The sequence below is a fragment of the Molossus molossus genome, unplaced genomic scaffold, assembly GCF_014108415.1.
Source record: "Molossus molossus isolate mMolMol1 unplaced genomic scaffold, mMolMol1.p scaffold_m16_p_3, whole genome shotgun sequence".
In the NCBI taxonomy this organism is placed as follows: Eukaryota; Metazoa; Chordata; class Mammalia; order Chiroptera; family Molossidae; genus Molossus; species Molossus molossus.
This window is the reverse complement of record NW_023425366.1, coordinates 13759951-13779432: the sequence shown is the minus strand read 5'-3', so window position 1 is coordinate 13779432 and position 19482 is coordinate 13759951.

Sequence of the window (19482 nt, the reverse complement as noted above, 5' to 3'; positions counted from 1 at the left end):
CATCATCAGACCTATGCAGTTTATTGAGCTCTATCACGTATCTCATCAGTTGTAAGCTCCAGGCGGGCAAGCAGTTTTTGTGTGTTTGGTTCTCTGCTGAACTTAGAATAGTACCTGGCAACCTGACACATGTTGATGTCTAATAAATAGTTGTTGAATGAATACCTGATCTAGATCGGAGATTTTAAGCTGTGGGTTTTGACGCCTTCAGCAGGTCTTGAAATTAATTTAATGGGTCATGACCAGTGATAAAGAGAGAGGGAAATGAGGAATTATACTGCAGGTGGTAAGGATAAATACTGTTTTATAAAGACTTCATTTTGGTTATTTAATATAGATATTATAATTATCAAATTAAATAGAGACGTTCAATTTATATTGAGCCCTGAAGTAAAATGTATTTTCCGATCTAGGTGGTGGTGTTTGCCGACCACGGAGTCATCTTTCTCACTGTAGAGGCTGGGAGATGGAGCCAGAGAAGAGGAGGCTTTTCCAAGGAGGTCACAGAACTGGGCCCAGGCGAGCAAGCCCACGATACCATAGTGCCTGCGTGAGTCTAGCAACTGTTAGACGTTGACAACACAGTTTATGAGTTGGAGGCCTCTAGCCAGGTCTCCTCTCTGAGTCAGAGGAAACCTGATCCTTTGGAAAGATCTGAAAAGCCAAACTGCAAACTGTGGCTGCAAATGGCTTCGGTAGCAGCATCTACCTGCCAGAGTCCCTGCTCCCCGTGTGTCAGGATTGGCTTGCGTCTCAGCACGAGACCCAGTCGTCCTAGGCTAGCCTGGCTTGCTGGCGGCCTTCGATACAGGAAAAAACCAACAGCCCTCAACCTCCCCCAAACAAAACAACTGACAGTAGGGGGTCCTGTTAAAAGCGACTTTCTCAGCATTATCCTTATTATCACTTAATTCCATTCGCTGCCCCTGCCCCTCTCTTTTTGCTTGTCATTCATTTTCTTCCTCTCTTGTACTTTTTACATGGAAAGAAGTACGTCTAGGCATTTTCCTGGCTTTCCAGAGCCTTTGGACGCTGCTTCGGAGAGAACAGTGCTTTTGTTACCTGGAAGGTGTCGGGCAGCTGTCCCTCATACCTGGAAGCTCTTCGCTCCAGCCCGAGAAAGAGGCGTCACGACACATGGCCGAGCTGACAGCCCCGTGCTGTGCTCACGGCTGCCTTCCTTTAACCTCATGTCAGCCAGCAATACTTGCGACTTTCGTGAACTGCATTCCCAGCTCGGACCGTGGACCTCCATTCGATGTCATCTGAAGGCGGGCTGTGGCTAGGGGTACGGACTGGTTTAAGCAAAAACCAAACCCAAACCCCAAAGAACCCACCAGTTCAGAAGGACCTGAGGCGTCCGGATCGGCCACTCGGGATGGGAAAATACATTCCCCAAATGCTATTTTCTTCCAGATATGATAAACACATTCATTTTTAATTTCATGATTAGGGAGAGGACAGAGAAAGACAGCGTGGGGAGTAGGGAGGTAGATGGTGATAAAGAAATGAAGAGAGGATGAGAGGAGGGAGAGAGAGAGACAGGACGGGAATGGAAGGAAAGAGGCTGAGCGAAAGGAGAAGAGTGGAGGAAAGGAGGGGAGGGAGGAGGAACAATGCATTTGCTTCTGTTGCTTAGCTGTCCTTGCTCCTGTCCAGCTGACCTCTATCAGGCTGGGGAAACAGATCCGCCCAGCCCACGCCCCGGCTCTCAGTCTTCGCTTATTGTGAGAGCCGTCAATCCAAGAGGGTGAGGTTCCCCCTGTCCTGAGACAGGTTGTGGGGTGGGGAGGGGTTTGTGGGAGGGGGACAAGAGGAGGGTTACGAGTGGTTTTAGAGGCACTGAAATCTTGTCATCCCCACTCTGAATGAATCATCAGCATCTCTGGTCACTTAGTTAGAAAGTAAGAGAAGAGACAAAAGCCAGAAAATGGTCAGTTTATCTGCTGCTATTTCTTTTTCTCTCGAATTTTAAAGGGAAGGTAGATGTTTTTCTGTCCAACGTATGGAGCGTTGAACAAGCTACTTCCTTGTGGAATGAGAAAAGCCACCAGCGGGGCTGAGTGGGACTGAGTCACACTTGGGACACTTGGCAGGCTGGTTGCTTCACCCGCTCCTGCCAACGAAACCATGGCCCGCGGCTTCGCCCAGCCCTTCTCAGGCACTGCCCCGCACCTGCGGGCTCCTTTTTGGCTGAAATCGTCAGACCAACTCTCACACCACGTGGCAGGAACAGGGTGAGTATAGACTAAGTTTTTATCTCAGATTTTACAACCGGGGAAAGAGGTGGCTTCTCCTCTGCTCCCCTTCACCCTGTCTGCTGCCCCTTGTTGACTAATAATTTGAGGACAGGGAAGGCAATTCACAGAACTCTTCTGTGCCTGAGCCTCCTGCGTGGGCAGGGTGCGGCTGCCAAAGCAAACACGTCAGGTGACACTCAGATTGAAAAGCAAACAACATCATTGGTTGTTTATACGATAAGGCAGACCTTAGTGCTGTTCGTGGTCCATGACACCCATCTTACACTGCACTTGGGATAAAGTGAGGTCTGTTGTGCACTTTGTGAACCCTGAGAAAGAAGATGTCTATTAAGAAGGGCTCCTGATGGCTACATGGGCTCTGTTTCAGGAAAACAGAACCCCGCAGCCATTTCTGCATGGGGGCTTTTCTCATAAGTTGTATTTCGGGGAGAAGACTGCTGAACTGCCTGCCCGCCCTGTGCGCCTGCCGTCTGGGCCAGCCCTAATAAAGGAGTTCCTGCAAGCCTATTTCAACCAACAGGACTGAGGCATTTCTGACCCAATCAGAGTTGTGTAGCTTCAACTAACCAGAGTGGCTCTTCTGACCAATCAGGACAGTGCCTTTTGGACCAATCAAACCATGAAGATTTGGAATTCTCATTTACATGAGGAAAGACCAATTAGGGACTAGAAGTGGGGACTTCTGTCCATATAAGCAGCTTCCCGCTGGCTTGGAGAGTGCACTTTCTTTTTCCATGGAAAGACTGAAGAGGGCGTCTCTCTGGCTGAGCTGAAACACCGAAGGTGTCTCCTGGGGCCCAGCGGAGCAGATCAGCTCAGTAGAAGGCAGACTGGCAAGGAGCAGAGCTGTCCAGCTGCAGAGGGGCATGGCCCCAGGGCTGCCTCACAGTTATGCTCTTTTCACAGCTACACTGTGTCACTGAATTGAGCTGTTTTGCACTGAATAAAGTTTTCTTCTCACCAAATTGGAGGTTCAACTCCAGTTGGTATTGAATTGGTGCCTTGACCATCGCTTGACAAGTTGTACCACCTGCTTTCTCTCACGCAGCATTTAAACTGGTATAAGTTGATTGATGCTCTCAGGATAAGTGGAAATTAGTCCTTTGCTTGAATCAGTTGGCTTCTTATTCTCTTCCTGAATTAAAAAGGCTGTTGGACCATGATTGTCTTGGGAGTTGATTGACACTCTTACTGAGAGTGGGGCTGCTCATAAAATTGCCCTGATGTTTGCTCTTCTCATAATCACCTTTCTTGAAAGGAGACTACAGGCATATTCACCAACTGCACAGTTCTTCCAGGAAATAATACTTTTTGTAATGTTAAGTCTCTAATACTGCAGTGCACATGGAGATACCCCTTAGAGCACTCAGCTCAGGGAATCAGGGTGACTGTACCACTGAGTCCTACATAACACTGGCTACATAAGACCACCCTATAAGAGTTCAAGAAAGAAATCAAAAGATACCTTGAGACTAATGAAAATTAAAACATAGTAACACAAAATTTATGGCACACAGAGAAAGCAGTTCTAGAAGGGAAATTAGTGATACAGGTCTATCTCAAGAAATAAGAAAAACCTCAAATAAATAATCTAACTTTACAGCTAAAGGAACTAGAAAAAGAAAAGAAAAGCCCAAAGTGAAAAGAAGGAAGTAAATAAAAAAAGATCAGAGAGGATATAAACAAAATGGAGTCTAAAAAAATTAATGAAAGCAAGAACTAATTCTTAGAAAAAATGAACAAGGTTGATAAACCTTTAACCAGACTCATCAAGAAAAAAGAGAGGATCCAAATAGATAAAATCAGAAATGACAGAGAAGTAACAACTTACACCACAGAAATACAAAGGATTTTAAGAAAATATTATAATCATATGCCAACAAATTGGACAATATGGAAGAAATGGATACATTTCTAGAAACAACTTTCCATGATTTAATCAAGAAAAAATAGAAAATCTGACCAGACAGATTGAAACAAATAAAATTGAAGCAGTAAAAAAAAAAAAAAAAAAAAAAAATCAAACTCACAACCAACAAATGTCCTGGACCAGATGACTTCACGAGTAAATTTTCCAAACACTCAAAGAAGAATTAGCACCTATCCTTCTCAAACTACTCCAAAAAATTCAAAAGGAGGAAATATTCTTAAGTTTATGTTATAAGGCCAGCATTATTCTGATTCTAAAACCAGATAAATACACTATAAAGAAATAAAATTATAGGTCAATATCCTTGATGAGCATAGATGCAAGAATCCTTAACAAAATGTTTGCAAACTGAGTCCAGCAATACATTAAAAAGATCAGGCACCATGAGCAGGTGGGATTTATTCCAGGGATACAAGGATGGTTCAGTATTTGTAAATCAGTTAATGTGATACACCACGAAAACAAAATGAAGGATAACAGTCATATGATTATATCAATAGATGCCAAAAAAGCATTTGACAAAACTTAGCACTCATTTATTATAAAAATTCTCGGCAAAGTGGAAATAAAGGGAATGTACCTCAATGTAATAAAGGCCATATATGAGAAATGCACAGCTAACATCACATTTAATGGGAAAAAACTGAAAACATTTCCCTTAAGATCAGGAACAAGATAAAACTGTCCCCTCTCACCACTCTTACTTAACGTGGCACCGGAAGTCCTAGCTCTAGTGATCAGAAAAGAAGAAATGGAAGGTATCCAAACTGGAAAGGAAGAGGTTAGACTGTCATTATTTGAGATGACATGAAACTATATAGAGAAAACCCTAAAGATTCCACCAAAAAATTACTAGAACTGATCAACAAATTTAGTAAAGTGACAGGTTACAAAATAAAAATTCAGAAATTAGTGGCATTTTTATACATCAATAATGAACTATCAGAAAGAGAAACTAGACAAACAACCCCATTTACAATTGCATTAAAAAATAAAATAAAATACCTAGGAATAAATCTAACCAAGTAAGCAAAAGACCTGTACTTAGAAAATTATAAAACATTGAAGAAAGAAGTTGAAGAAGATACAAATAAATGGAAGCAAATACCATGCTCATGAATGGGAAAAATTAACACACTTAAAATGTCCATATTCATACTCTGGTTTCTCTTCAGATCGCATAAATCTTTCGCCTTTTAAAATGTCCATATTACCCAAAGCAATCTATAGATTCAGTGTAATTCCTTTCAAAATACCAATGGCACTTCTCACAGAACTAGAACAAATAATCCAAAAATTTGTTTGTAAATACAAAAGACCGTGAATAGCTTCAGAAATTTTGAAAAAGAAAACAAAGAGGTATCGCACTACCTGATATCAAACTATACTGGCAGCAGTAATTACACCAGAATAGTACTGGCATAAAGACAGACACAGAGATCGATGAAATGGAATAGAGAGCCCAGAAATAAACCCATGCCTATACGGTCAATTAATATTTGACAAAGGAGGCAAACATGCAATGGGGTAAAGACAGTCTATACAATAAACAATGTTGGGAAAATTGGCAGATATATTCAAAAAATAAAACTAGACCACCTTCTTTCATCATGTACAAGAATAAACTCAAAATGGATCAAAGTCTTAAATACAAGATTCAAAACCATAAAACTCCCAGAAGAAAACATCGGCAGTAGAATCTCTGACATTTCTCTTAGCAATATTTTTTTTCTGATATATCTCTTTGAGCAAGGGAATCAAAAGAGAAAATAAACAAATGGGACTACATCAAACTAAAAAGTTTTGCACAGCAAAGAAATTATCAGCAAACTGAAAAGACAACCTAGTAAATGAAAGAAGGTACTTGCCAGTGATATATTCAATATGGAGTTCATATTTAAAATTTATAAAAAACTCATGCAACAAAAAACAAACAATCCAATTAAGAAATGGGCAGTGAACCTGAATGACACTTCTCCAAAGAAGATGTACATAGATGGCCAAGAGAATATGAAAAGATGCTCAACATCACTAATCATCAGAGAAATGCGAATTAAAACCACAACGAGATATCACTTTACACCTGTCAGAAAGGCTATCATCAATAAATAAACAACAAGCATTGGTGAGGGTGTGGAAAAAATGAACCTTAGTACACCATTGGTGGACATGCATATTGGCGCAGCCACTATGGAAAACTGGAGTTTCCTCAAAAAATTAAAAACGGAACTGCTTTATAACTCAGCAATTCCACTTCTGGGTATATATGTATGAAGAAACTCAAAACACTGATTCAGCCCTGGCTGGTTTGGTTCTATGGTTGGAGCGTCAGCCTGTGGACCAGAGAGTCGCGGGTTCGGTTCCCGCTAGACCCTAGTGGCTAGGGGACACGTACCAAAAAAACAAACAAACAAAAAACACTGATTCAAAAGAATATATTCACCTCTGTGTTTATGGAAGCGTCGTTTACACTAGCCAAGATATGGAAGCAACCTCAGTGCCCATCATTAGATGAGGGGATAAAAAGTGGTGGTACATATATGTAATGGAATATTACTCCACCATAAAAAGAATGTAAGTTTACCATTTGAGAGAGCATGGATGGACCTAGAGGGCATTATGTTAAGTGACATAAACCAGACAGAGAAAGACACATAGCATATTATTAGAGTTATATGTGGAATCTAAAGAACAAAATAAACAAACACAATAGAAACAGACTCTTAGATACAGAGAACAGATTGATGGCTGCCAGAGGGGAGGGGGTTTGGGGAACAGGGTGAAAAGGTGAAGGGATTAAGATGTACAAATTGGTAGTTACAAAATAGTCACAGGGATGTAAAGTACAGCATAGGGAATATAGCAAACAATATTGTAAAACTATGTATGGTGCCAGATGGGTACTTGAAATATCGTGGGGAACACTTTGTAAAATGTACGATTGTGTAACTGCTGTGCTATACAGCTGAAACTTATACAAGATAGTATTGAACGCAAAGTGTAATTGAAAAATTAAAGTAGCCCAGCTGGTGTTGCTCAGGGGTTGAGCATCAACCCATGCACCAAGAGGTCGCCAGTTTGACTCCCGGTCAGGGCACATGCGCAGGTTGTGGGTTCGATCCCCAGTGGGGATCGATGTTTCTATCTCTCTCTCCCTTCCTCTCTCTAAAAATCAATAAAAAGTTAAATTAAAAAAATATAAAATAGATGTAATAGTTACACAAATATTCAGAATGATACCAAGCACACAGTAGTGGGTAGCTATTGTTTTTGTTGTTATTAGAGAATACACCTCCCATTTAATCGCATAATAGGTAGGAGAGTTTTGTATGATTCCTGATATACTTCAGTTGCAAATGATTTAAAAATCTTTTATTTATTCTTTATTTAGAATAATAATTATTATAGTAGAATGTACTGACTTTTTTTTCAAGATAAATTACATAGTCTCTAAATTCTGTATCTAATAGTCCAGATTTAAGATAATGCTTATGTTATATAGATAACTATGACACTGGCTAATACACAGAGATTAATTGTGGGGGCTTGGGGGTAAAATTACCTTAATTTACCATGTAGCCTGGCCACTCACAAGTTATCTGATGGAGCATATCACTTATCTCTCTGAGCTCTCATTTCCTCACCTGTTAAATGACGATAGTAATCATTTTGTTGTTATTAGAGAATACAACTCCAATTTAATTGCATAATAGGTGGGACAGACATGTTTCTAGAACTCCATGTTTCTTGCATCCAGCAAGCCCTTTAAAATGCTTTCTATCAAAGTATTAGTTTGAAATCTTCCTTACTACAGACAAAAAATTCACTCATTAACTTCCTTGCAACAGATGTTACCAACACTTAATACAATTATTAAAATTTATTGAACATCGGTGATTTTATCATCAGCACAATTTTATTAATATCAGTCAGACCATTGTATCTTTGCCATACGTTTCTAAAGTGTATGCACCCTTTTCAGATGATACATAGATCTCTACCCCAGAGTATTTGAAGATTTGCATTAACTATGGAAGTTGTATTGCTTTATCCCATCAAGTAGAATTTGGTAAGCATTTTGAGTAGAGACAACATAGCATTGTGGGAAAGAACATGTGCTACGGAGAGAGAATCTGGCTCCACCCCATACTAGGTGGAATTGGGAAAATAACCCACACTTTGCACCCTAATTTCCTCTATGTGAGGAAGTATATAACACAGTGCTAACACACAGTGACTATATTCAGTTAATGTCCTCCACCCTCCCTTGCTCCTTTTTTCTCTCCCCATCCCTCCCTGTTTTCATTCCTTTTATTTTCCATGTTTTCCCCCCTTCCTCTTATTCTCCCCCTTATACATAAGCCAGCGCTAGGTCTGCAAGTCAAGACCAGGTCTGGGGAAATATTCTGAGACTTAAAAAAAAAATTTTTTTTTCCTTTATTGATTTGAGAGAGAGAAGAAGAGAGAGAGATTGAAATATCAATGAGAGAGAACATCAAATGGCCGCCTCCTGCATGCCCCTCACTGGGGTCAGGCCCACAACCTGGGCATGTGCCCTGACCGGGAATCGAACCGGTGACCTCTTAGTGCATGGGTCGATGCTCAACCACTGAGCCACACCAGCCGGGCTATTTTGAGACTTTTTAAGCAAGATCCCATCCACTCCACCTATGTCTTGAGCAATACTGCATCCGTGTTCTCCATATGTCTGTCCACGGAGCAAGGGCTTCGTGTGCACCTGTGCTAAGGAAGCATCTGCCGCTCGATGTGGCAATGCCAGGCCTCCAGAGGACGCTCTCTTCCTCACAACTTGGCTGGAGCTTGACTTCTTTATTAGAAAATGTCACCTTTTGTTCCTCAGTGAGACAAAGACATACAGTGCGGCCTCTTTTGGGAATGGAAAAATAATGGCTTAAGTATTGCAGTTTTCAGCACAAAACAGAAATAGGATGCCTGAATGGGTGAGCAACTGTACACAAGCAGAGAGCTGAGGATGCCACCCCCTCCTCAAACGTCATCAAAACAACAAAAAAGGTGACAACGCCGCTGTGGCGATGTCCTTGAGGGCCACCCTGGTGGACAGGCCTGAGAAGACAGGTCTGTGTTTCTGCAGTTTTGGGTATCTGGGGAGGAGAAAACAGCAATTCTCAAACATCCACGACTCAGAACCTTCTCATGCTCTTAAAATTACTGAGAACCCGCCAAAGCTTTTATTCACATGTGGATAGTTACCATATGAGAATTTCAAAAGAAAAAAAAATGTTTATGCATTAATTTATGTGAAATAACAATAAATTCATGCTGACATAATGTTTTCATAGAAAATTATGTATTCCAAAACAAAACCGTGGTGTGAGAAAGGACATTGGTTTACATCTTTTGTAAGTTTCTTTTACATCTGGTTTAATAGAAAACAGCTGGACTTTCCTATTGGCCTCTGCATTCAGTCTCTTGTGATATGTTCCTTTGAAGTACACGAAGAAAAGCTGGCTTATGGAGTTGGACAGGGTATTTTAATCCTTTAAAGATTTTAACGGCCTATTCAGATAATTGTGGATAATCTTTGAAACAACACTGAAGCCCAACAAGCAGTAATTTCTTCAAAGTGAGCTGCACTGTGGAATCTGAAACCAGGTCAGTGAAGTCCTGCGAGTCCGCTGCATTACAGCCCACTGGTGTGCCCTGCACTCCGATGGGTGTGTCGCGTGCGTGTGATTCTGAAACGTCATGTGTCAGTCCTTTCCAAAGGTCTGGCTCACTCACCTGCCAAGTCTTCCAAATGGTGGCACCCTTCCTTGCACAATATCAAACAGTCACGTGAGTTGAGACCGTTAAGCCTTCAGGTGCTGGGGAGGCTCACAGCAACCGATTGCTCAGTCCCGAATTTCTCTGGAAAACTCAGGCTTTATCATTGACCACAAAGGCTGTCAGTTATTCCTGCCACAGCAGGCCCAGGTGGCTCATTTCTGAGACCACGCCTGTCAAATATCGAGTTAGGATAGCCATAGTTTGTCATTTTTTTCTTTCAAGTAAAACTGATATTCTCTGGGGGGAAAAAGGCAGCTGGTTTAGCTCGTCTGTCAATCACACGGGCTTGTCTTCTCCCAGCCCTTCTACCTGCATGTCAGGAAAATGTTTCGGTAGATTCCTATTTCGTTGCCCAATAGAAAGGATTTGCAGTCAAGGTTTGTGATTTCATAAAATTAGTAAATTTTACTGCTTCATTGAGGATGTTCTTAGGAGAAACTGGCTGTTTTGATTTTTCCTCATGCAGGTGTGTCTGCTAACACAGTGTGGCCCTTTTTAAAAATGTTCAAGCCCTGGCTGGTTTAGCTCAGTGGTTAGAGCGTCGGCCTGCAGACTAAGGAGTCCCGGGTTTGATTCCTGCCAAGGGCACGGACCTTAGTTGGGGTTCAACCCCAGCCCCAGTTGGGGTCATGTGGGTGGCCACCAGTCGATGGTCTCTCTCACATCGATGTTTCTCTCTCTCTCCCACTCTATCTGAAGATAAATATAAAAATATCCTCAGGTGAGGATTAAAATAAATACATTTTAAAATTTTTATAAAGGGGGACATCTGTAATATTTTCAACAATAATGAAAAAAGAATTTTTTTATCTAAAAAAATGAAAGGAAATACCACAAATATAAATAAGTAAATAAATAATTTTATTTATACTCAAATGTCAGCCACTTTGGCTTTTTTTTTTTTATCTTCACCCGAGGATATTTTTCCCTTTTTTATTCAGATAGAGCAGGAGGGAGAAAGAGGGGGAGAGAGAGAGAGAGAGAGCGCTCGAGAAACATTGACGTGAAAGAAACACATCGAATGGCTGCCACCTGCACGACCCAACCAGGGCCGGGGACAAACTGCAACCGAGGTACATGCCCTTAGCGGGAACTGAACCCGGGTCTCTCTGGACCGCAGGCCGACGCTCCAACTGCTGAGCCAAACCGGCCAGGGCCACTTTAGCTTTTATCAGTGCAAATATCAGCACAATGAAAAGGACAAATAGCTATTATTAGGCTGCTATTATCACAAAAATAGTTTTGACCATATAGTCCCAGCTCTGAAAGGGTCTTAGGTAACCCCAGAGGTCTGTAGATCATATGTATCTTGAGAATCACTGTGCCCATGGCTATGGGTTCATTCAGTTTTAATTCTGCTGAGCTTCATGGAGAATACTAAATTGTCTGAAGCCTAGTCTTAGGGAGCAAAAAATGTAGTGGAGAAGATAGATACATACACAACTAGGTAAAAACCACGCTATACAGCGGGTACTATGGCTGCTGAGTAGGGAGTAAGTTTCTGACTTGGGGAGGTCATGGAAAACTTCTCAAAAATACCATTTGTGCTGAGCTTTGCAAACTGCATACAAGTTCCGTGTTTCAAGCAGAGGCACTGGCCCCCATACGCATATAAAGATCTGAACCCGCAGGGAATGGTGAGGAGCCTGTACTGGGAGGGTGACAGGGAGCCCCAGAACAGAGGTTTCATGGAATTGGACAGGTAGGTGAGGGTTGATTGAAGGGATGCTGAAGGCCTTGGGAATGCGTAGACTTTTATGTATTGTTGAGCCAACACATTAATTTAGCCGGGAGCAGTGGTTCACAAAGTGGGGTCCCTGAACCAGCAACATCAGCGTCACCTTGGAACCTGCCAGACATGCAGGTCTCAGGCCCCACTGAGATCTACAGAATCAGAAACGCTGAGGTGGGCCCAGCCATCTGTGTCTCAGTTAAGTCCTTGTTAAGACTCTGGTGCTGCTAAAGTTTGAGAATGACTGGCTTAGAGCCTATAGGGTGTTTTTTTAAAAAGAAGTCCTACCCGTAGCAGAGTCACCTTGCGGTAGGCATGCTACACCTGCGTGTTTGGGGCTCTACCTCAGAGCCACAGCTTAGAGCCTCTGAAATGGAGCCCAAGAAGCTGAATGTTTGAACGTTATCCAGGCGACTGTGATTGTGGTATGAGCATCACTGACTTAGCAGAGACGAGGCTGAAGAAAAACTTCCTAATTTTTACCAAATATTATATTTTGGCAGAAGGAATTTTGAAGGAAGAAATAAATTTTCGTTTCATCTAAGTTCCATTGAAACTCACTATTTATTTACTTGCATTTGTTTTTTTAATTCTCACCCGAGGATATTTTTCTATTTTTCATCAGATAGAGTGGGAGGGAGGGAGAGAGGGAAACATTGATTCGAGAGAGACACATCAACTGGTTGCCTCCAGCACGACCCGACCAGGGTCAGGGACAAACCACAACCGAGGTATGTGCTCCTGACAGGGATCAAACCCATGACGCATTGGTCCGAGGGCTGACACTCTACCGCTGAGCCAAACCGGCCAAGGATATTTACTTGCATTTTTACAGGATCATAAGTGCACCATGAATTCTCTGTAGATTCACCAAATAGATAGACCATTCTTTTCAGAAGTCTCTTTGTATATTAATGATCTTCCAATTTATGGTGTGGAGTTGGAAGGCAGGTGACTATATGCATAAATAATTGCAAAGCACAATAAGATTTTTCTGCCAGACGAGACTACCAGAATGAAGGCACACATCATAATTATCTAAGGGAAGTTGTATCTCCTGATCGTTACTAAGAGCATCTAGATAGCTAGTTTTGTTTTTCTCTAAGCATTGTTAAGAGACACCCACAACTTAATTCCCTTGAGGAGTTAGTTACTCTAATCAGATGTGTTATTTTCTCAATCTCTATAGTAAACTTTAGTTAAACATAATGCAGTGGATGTTAAATGGACAGTAATTTGCTGAGCATTTCATTATTATAGGGTATCCCACATAGGTCTGTGGGAGGTAAGAGAACATGCATCAAGGGGGCTTAGTTTATGTGCATGAACCTAGCAAGTGAACACTTTCAATCAGCACGTATTCTTGGAGATGTCCTGTGTAACTGTGCATGAATGGGACAGGGAGGGGCAGTGGGTAGAACCAGGAATGTTTAAAAAGGGAGGGATACTTGAATCTTGCAGGATTTTTTGTGATCTTTCTTCTTCCAAAAGGAAAATAAAAGCCGTTTCATATTCTTTGATATGTGGCGCTGGGACATGAAGTCGGAGTAGAACCGATTATTCTGCAGTGCCTTGGCTGGTGTCTTCAGTGTGGCTGCACTTTTGCTCTGCATCTTTTGTGAAGTGCTTTGGGATCAGTGCTACCCTAGGGTCAGAAAAAGGGCAGTACTGCACATTCGATTCCTGAGTCCTTCTCGCTGCTGTATGTGCCAGAGATCATCTAAATAATAAGATTTTTAGGATCAGTCAAACATAAAAGATGTTCGTTCTTTACATGGAGGGAAGTGTCACACAGCCAGAACAGTCTTGTCAAAGTTCCAGTGAACTGAATTTATTATTATTTTTTTCTAAGAAGTATACTTTGTATTTTATTTTATTTATTTTATTAATTCATTTATTTTTGTTACAGATGTTTTGTTACAGATTTTTTCCTCTGTTTCTCTTGCCTTAGGTGATGTATCAGTGAAAATTCTGCGTTCATGTCAAATTTTCTGTTTACATTTTCTTCTAGGATTTTTATGGATTCATGTCACATTTAAGTCTTTTACTAATTTTGAGTTTATTCTTGTGTATGGTGTAAGTTGGTGGTCTAGTTTCATCTTTTTTTTTTTTGCATGTAGCTGTCCAATTTTCCCAGCACCATTTGTTAAAGAAGCTGTCTTTACTCCATTGCATGCTCTCCACCTTTGTCAAATATTAATTGAACATAATGTCTTGGGTCCATTTCTGGGTTCTCTGTTCTGTTCCATTGATCTATATGCCTGTTCTTATACCCAGCTGTTTTGATTACAATGGTTTTGTGGTATAATCTGATATCCAGTATTGTGATCCCTCCTACTTTCTTCTTCCTTTTCAAGATTTCTGTGGCTATTTTGGGTCTTTTTTGGTTCCATATAAACTTTTGGAATATTTGTTCTAGTTCTGTGAAATATGTTGGTATTTTAATGGGGATTGCATTGAATCTATAGATTGCTTTGGCAGTATGGACATTTTAATGATGTTAATTCTTCTAATCCATGAACAAGGTGTATGCTTCCACTTTTTTTTATATCTTCCTCTATTTCTTTTCTCAATGTCCTGTAATTTTTTGTGAGCAGGTCCTTTACTTCTTTGGTTAAATTTCGTCCTAGGTATCTTAATTTTTTTGCTGCAGTAGTAAATGGAAATTTTTTTTTTTTTTTTTTTTAGTTTCTTTTTCTGTGAGTTCATTATTGGTGTATAAGAATGCCATCCATTTCTGGATGTTAATTTTATATCCTACTTTGCCAAATTCATTTATTAAGTCTAGTTGATTTTTGATGGAGTCTTTAGGGTTTTCTATGTACAATATCATGTAGTCTGCAAATAATGACAGTTTCACTCCCTCCTTTCCAATTTGGACCCCTTTTATTTTTTCTTCTTGTCTAATTGCTGTGGCTAAGACTTCCAGTACTATGTTAAATAAGAGTGGCGAAAGTGGGCATCCCTGTCTTTTTCCTGTCCTTAAGGGAAATGCTTTTTGTTTTAGTCCACTGAGTATGACGTTGGCTGTAGGTTTTTCATATATGGACTTTATCATGTTGGGATACGATCCCTGTATCCTCACATTCCAGCAGACTGAATTTAATCTAAGCTTTTAATGTAGGCCTCCTACAATGAAGAGAAAGGAGGGGTTGAAGGTAGAGGAAAGGGGCCCTCAGAGCCCACTTCTAGGTATTTCGGTCAGAGTCTATGCTTCTTATAGATACTTTCTAGTCCCATTTGAATTGGGACATTGGTTTCTGAGGTGCTTGGCAGAAAATGAAACCACCTCACCCCATTCACAGATGTTGCTAACACCTGTGGAAGGCCCCTACTTGGCCCCAGAGCAGGGGATATGCTATCTGAACACACGAAAACGGGTCAAAGGGCAGAGCTGGGACAGAAAGCATAGTTCTTCGTCTTTAATCTAAAAGTAAAGTCTGCCCAAGATGATTTAGAGTCACACTCTCTTTTAAGGAATCATTTGGGAAGATCTTGCCTGTGCATTGACCAAGGAAAGCAAGTTCTAGCCCATTGGGACGCTGGGTCTTCTCTGCTTTATAACTATCCATGTTGGTAAGATTGGCCATGTTTCCCAAGTGGCAAGAAATGCCATAAGCATTATAAGATAATTGCTTATCTGCTGATAAGCAATTACATCCTCCCCAATATTCACGATCCATCTGGAAGGAGCAGTTTCAGTAAACATGTGGCTTTTTTTGCCAAACCTGCAGTGCTTGAATGAGCATCCTTTTAGTATTCCAAATTATTATGAATTCCCCCTTTCAAATTAAGCTAAAATTTACTGTGACTCTTCCATATGCAAAGCACTGTGTGTGTTGAACCCAGAGAAGACTCCAAGAAAAATGAGCTCTGGCCCCCATTCCTCAGGAATCTCCAGTTTAATAAAAGACATCCAAGTATGCAACCAATTTTAATACAAAGGAGTTCCTGGTAGGTGTTACAGTGGAGGTGGAGAAACAATATCTCACAAAGTGTTTAAACATACACACTCATGCACATGTACACTGAGTGGATTGTACATTTCTAAAGTAAGTCTTGTTAAGTCACATTATATATCTCCAGTACTTTGATCACAGTTTAACCGAAGAAGAGGGAGGCACATTTTCCTGAATGTGACTACCTGCTCTTTTAGTGTAGATTAATGCATATTCAGAAGATTAGTTATTACTCATCAGTAGAGAAGTACTAGCAATAACAAAAGCAGAGAAATAACATTTAAAACCTTGCACACATTTTATCACATAATCTTATGATAATTTAGAAATACTATTCTACAAATCCAGGTCTGAACACGTTTGTCAACACAGAGGAGATAAATGTATAATACACGTGGGATTAACACACATGAAATGTTCACTGGAGCACGAAGGACCAGTGGGATCTCATGGGGCAGGCTGGTGGGAGCAAGGCGAAATGGGGGAGATATCTGGGGCAGTTTTTTAGATCTTGTAGAGCGTGCCAGAGGGGATGCTTGAAGAGTCAGACATTCTCAGTAGCAACAGAATCCCCACATACTCCCAGAAAGACCTCCCATGGTAGTGCATTATGTTGGGAACACAAAGGCAACAAGACACAAATGATACCCGCCCTCCAGCACCTCCCCAACACTGGGAAACATGGAAACGTGCCAAAGGACAGAGGGATGATTTAGGTGAGAAAGTCCGCGGGAGTCTAGGAGAGTTTCCCAGGTTCAGGGAGGGTGCAGGTGTAGTGGCTGGAGGAAGGGGTCTAGAAGGAGATGGGATTTGAGGGGGGCCTTCGGAACCAGGCGGGATAAGAAAGGCAGAGAGAAAGCTTGCATATCAGGCACAGAAATACACTCCATACACCCACACTCACACCATATTTTGCACTCAACTTCAGGGGAGGTTATCAACCCCCCACAGTCCATGGACCTTCTGGGAGTCCACAGACGGAGGTTAAGAAGCCCAGCTCCGGCACTGATGACATTGCAGTCTCACGTGCTCCTAGATCAACGGGGATCCTTTGTTTGCCAGCAGAGTAGGGAGCAGCACACGGTACTTGATGGTCTCCTGCTGCCCCAATTACTTAATTATAAAAACACCTGTCTGCCCTCCCATTTCCTTTTCCAATTCCTTGTTATGAATGTTTAATTCTGTGTGCTTAAAAGCAATGACTGAGGTTCCACTTAAACCAATGATGGTTGCTTGCTCTTATTTCTCATTCTTTCTTTCTTTTTTTGTAGCTGCCATAGCAGAAGGCATTTATTGAATGTTTATGGTGTGACAGGTGTTCCTCTAACAAGTTAAATTGGTTTCTATTATTACCTTTACTTTACAAATAAGGAAAGCAGAGCCCTTGACTGATCAACTTGCCCAAGGTTATACGACTAGTCTGTTTGAAATTCTTTGAATGTCTGTTAATAAACGTTATTTTTATGTCCAGCCTGTGTGGCTCAATGGTTGAGCATCGACCCGTGCACCAGGAGGTCACTGGTTGGATTCCCGGTCAGGGCACATGCCCAGGTTGTGGGCCCGATCCCCAGTATGGGTCATGCAGGAGGTGGCCAATCGATGTTCCTAACTCTCTCTTCCTCTCACTTTCTCTCTCTCTAAAATCAATAAAGAAAAAATAATACTAATAAAGGTTATTTTTATAAAGAACTAATTTTGGTGCTCCCTCACTAATTAAGTTTCTTACTTGTCCAAAAATGTAATAAACTGCTAAATAACATTTATTTTTATTTTTTTATCCTCACTAGAGGATATTTCTCCATTTTTTGTTCAAATAGAGTGGGAGAGAGAGAGAGATACATGGACGTGAAAGGGACACATTGAGTGGCTGCCACCCACAGAACCCAACTGGGGCAGGGGACAAACTGCAACCGAGGTACGTGCCCTTAGCAGGAACCGAACCCGGGTCTCTCCGGACCGCAGGCCGATGCTCTAACCGCTGAGCCAAACTGGCCAGGGCTAAATTACACTTATAGTTGTGGGGACATTTGCGACTTTTTTCCTTTTACTATTTTATTTTTTTCCATCACCATTTTACCCTTTGTGACAGCATGGATGGACGTGGAGAACATTATGCTCAGTGACATAAGCCAGTCAGAGAAAGAAAAGCACCATATGATTCTACTCATATGTGTATTTCATGAACAAACTGAGCTACCAAGCAAAATAGAGACAGACTCACAGATAGAGAGCAGGCAGACAGTTCTGGTGGGGGTGGGGATGGTGCTGGGGGCAGTGGAGGAATTGAGCAAGAAAGAAAAAAAGAGAAAGAACTCGTGGACACGGACAGCAGCGTGGTGACTGCAGGGGGTGGGGGTGGGTGGAGGTGGAGGAGGCGATTATTTCTTGCTACCACGTGTGTCTGTTTTTCTTCCTACTCAACAAACAAAACTCCAGGTACTAATAATTAAATCGCAGTAGCCTAGAAATAAAATATGGTTGCAGATACTTTATATTTTATGAGTTACGGTGTTTCAAACACCTCCAACTAATACTCATTGACTATTCATAAAAGAATGAAGTAGGTGGTTGCTGAGACTGAGATTCATTTCAACGTAGAACTATTATTCTTACGAGTTTAATGTTGGAGCCTGTTTTTTAAGACTTGGTATCTCTAGCCGACTTCCTAGTTCTTTTTTGCGTAAATGTTTTTCCTTGCTCAATAATATTACAGAAGTTCAGGAAAAATATATCTAGCTTAGTGATCATGTACTATAACTCCATGCAGAGAAGATGGGCCATTTCTCTACTCTCTGTCCAAGGTCATTTCAGTCTCAGTAAGCCTGTGGGACACGAGTCGATTTAAGACATGTCATAACAATGTCATGTGATATCCCGGGTAGCAGATGCAGTCTTCATGAATGAGACAGTGTCTCCACAATGAGACTCCATGTCTCCTCTGAAGGAGAAGTCACATTTGAGAATCAGGGATGTCGCTTGTTAGCAATTTAAAGGAGCTGTGTCTCAGACCAATTGCCGTCATGATGATTTACCACATGAGATGGATACTAATAGGAACACATTAATGTTAGTGACAAATGAGGCAATATAGTGAGGACCAAACACCTCTCCTCCACCCCCAAATCCTTGGGTTGTGTGAGAAAACACAATCCCATACTCATGCAATAATTCTTTCAAAACGAACAGGAAAAGACTGGAGCATACAAAGACTGGGTACATCCTTGGCTGGCCTAGTAAAAAGTAAAAATGCAGGACTTCTTGTTAAACAATTAAAAGGAATTTCAAGCCCTGACCGATTTGGCTCAGCAATTAGAGCATCGGCCCGTGGACCAGAGACCCAGGTTCGGTTCCTGCCAAGGGCACATACTTCGGTTGCAGTTTGTCGCCAGCCCCTGTTGGGGTCGTGTGGGTGGCAGCCAGTTGATGTGTCTCTCTCACATCGATATTTCTCTCTCTCTCTCTTCCTCCTTCTCTCCCTCCAGCTCTAACTGAAGATAAATGCAAACATGTCCTCAGGTGAGGATTAAAACAAACAAAAGAAAAGAATTTCAAGGGATCAGTAACAGAGCATTTAAACCAAGAGGCACAGGGCCCTTCTAAACTCGGTTCTGTGTGACAGCTTTAGCTTTATCTTAAAACTGGGACTTGAATTAACCTATATGTAAGCAATCTCCTAAATTCAACTTCCAATCATCCTCACTATAGCTTCTTATCTAGTCTAGTTCTCTATAAGACGAGAATCAGAGATGGTTTCCCCTGAACCAGTTTCTCCTACCTTTCCCTACTGATTTT